Here is a 2311-nt window from a genome sequence, read left to right on the forward strand (position 1 = left end):
ATTTGACCCCCGGGAGCCTTCCCGCCCTCACTCTGCCCCCACAGCCCCATCTGGAACCTGTGGACTGCACTGCGACGGCCGGAGCTTCCAGATGGAGGTGCCCTAGGCGGGGCCGCCACTCCTGGCACGCAGCAGCCACACCCAACCCCACCCCAGCAGCACCTCCCTCCAGCAGGCGACTCCGTGAGGCTGACCCTCCCTCACAGGCTGTTGTAAGGAACCGTTTCGGTTATCTGCATGCTGCTGAGCGCCTGGCAGCCAGAAAGTGCCACACACGTTTAAGTAACTGACAGCAGAGCTGCTCAGGGCATGGCGCCCAGGGCTGGCAGACACCCCACGGGGACCTCGTGCTGTCCCCTGGCTCCCCCCTAACGAGGGTCTACTTCGGAGGTCAGAGGGCTTGGCCAGAGAACCAGGAAACTGCGCTGGGGAGGAGCGCACCTCCGCCCCCCGCGGTGACAGGACTGCTGGCGGGGGGAGGGTGGGGGGGGTGGCGGGGGCATTTTCCCTTCAGCCACAGAGAAAACACTCAGCCTTTGTTCCCGGGACCCTGGGGGGCCTCGGGGCACCGCTTCCCCCATCCCGCCGGAAAACCCGCAGGACAGGTATGGGTCTCCCGAGGCCTCGAAACCTGGGAGCCAGCTTTTCTCTCCAAGTGTCTCCCCCGCCCGAGCCACAGGGGCTTGAATCCCACCGACGCACTGGGCCTATGCCTATCTAATTATTATTATTATTATTTTTGAGACGGAGTTTCCTTCTCGTTGTCCATGCTGGAGTGCAATCTCGGCTCACTGCAACCTCTGCTTCCCAGGTTGAAGCAATTCTCCGGCCTCAGCCTCCCAAGTAGCTGGGATTACAGGCACATGCCACCATGCTTGGCTAATTTTGTATTTTTAGTAGAGGTGGGGTTTCTGCATGTTGGTCAGGCTGCTCTTGAACTCCTGACCNGGGCCCTGCTGAGCTGATGGTGGCCAGGGAAGCTGGAGTCAGCTACAGAGGGCAGGGGTGGGGGCAGCTCCCTGTTCCATGCAGCAGGTGCACAGCAAAAGCACAGGGTGTCTACCCCAGAGAGAAAAGAAGGCAGGGCGTCCTTTGGCCCAGCAGGGCAAGGACAAAAAAGCATGGCTCTTCTGAATTCTAAGAGTCTGCGGAGGGACAGGGAGCCTCACACTCCTCCCTGCATGCCAGCTGCAAGGGTCCTAGGACACGGCACACCTTCGATGCTGGCTGAGTCTGGGGAAATAATGCAGTGAAGACAGCAGAGGTCTGCCTCACAGGGCAGAGGGAATGCAGAACGGAACGGGCAGCGCGGGTGCCCGGAGCCAGGACGGTGCCTGAAGAGGCGACCGCTGGGGCAGGGGGCACTGCGCTGTAAAAGCCCGGCTTCTGCTGGGGGCAGGGGCGGCTGGCGCAGCTGTAAGCGAGGGCAGAGACCAGGGAGGAGGCTCCTGCAATTGCCTGCGGTGGAAGGTCGGGGTCGCAGGCCGCTGACAGCGGACTCCAACCCCGCCCTGCGGCTCTCAGCAGGCGGAGGCTCACACCGGTTGGCCTCCGTTTCCGACCTCCCTGCCCCAGTAACTCCAGCTAGAGACTCCGGCACCCCCATGACAACCGGCCCCGGGCTTCCCTCTGCCTGGAAAGCTCACCCTGGGGTCCCCGAACAGGCACCTTCTCTTAATTTGACCCCAGGAAGCCTTCCCGCCCTAACGCTGTCCCCACAGCCCCGTCTGGAACCTGTGACTGCACTGCGACGGGCCGGAGCTTACAGATGGAGGTGCCCTCGGCGGGGCCGCCACTCCTGGCACACAGCAGCCACACCCAACAACCCCACCCCAGCAGCACCTCCCTCCAGCAGGCCACTCCGTGAGGCTGCCCCTGCCTCACAGGCCCTTGTAAGGAACTGTTTCGGTTATCTGCATGCTGCTGAGCGCCTGGCAGCCAGAAAGTGCCACACACGTTTAAGTAACTGACAGCAGAGCTGCTCAGGGCATGGCACTCAGGGCTGGCAGACACCCCACGGGGACCTCGTGCTGTCCCCTGCCCCCCCCACCCCAACGAGGGTCTACTTCGGAGGTCAGAGCCCTTGGCCAGAGAACCAGGAAACTGCGCTGGGGAGGAGCGCACCCCCGCCCCCCGCGGTGACAGAACTGCCGGAGGGTGGGGGGGGGCGGAGGTGGTGGGGGAAGCATTGTCCCTTCAGCCACAGAGCAAACAATCAGCCTTTGTTCCCGGGACTCTGGGGGTCCTCGGGGCACCTCTTCCCCCACCCGGCCGGAAAACGCGCAGGACAGGTTTGGGTCTCCCGAGGCCT

Source organism: Cebus imitator, unplaced genomic scaffold, assembly GCF_001604975.1.
Source record: "Cebus imitator isolate Cc_AM_T3 unplaced genomic scaffold, Cebus_imitator-1.0 Scaffold1561, whole genome shotgun sequence".
In the NCBI taxonomy this organism is placed as follows: Eukaryota; Metazoa; Chordata; class Mammalia; order Primates; family Cebidae; genus Cebus; species Cebus imitator.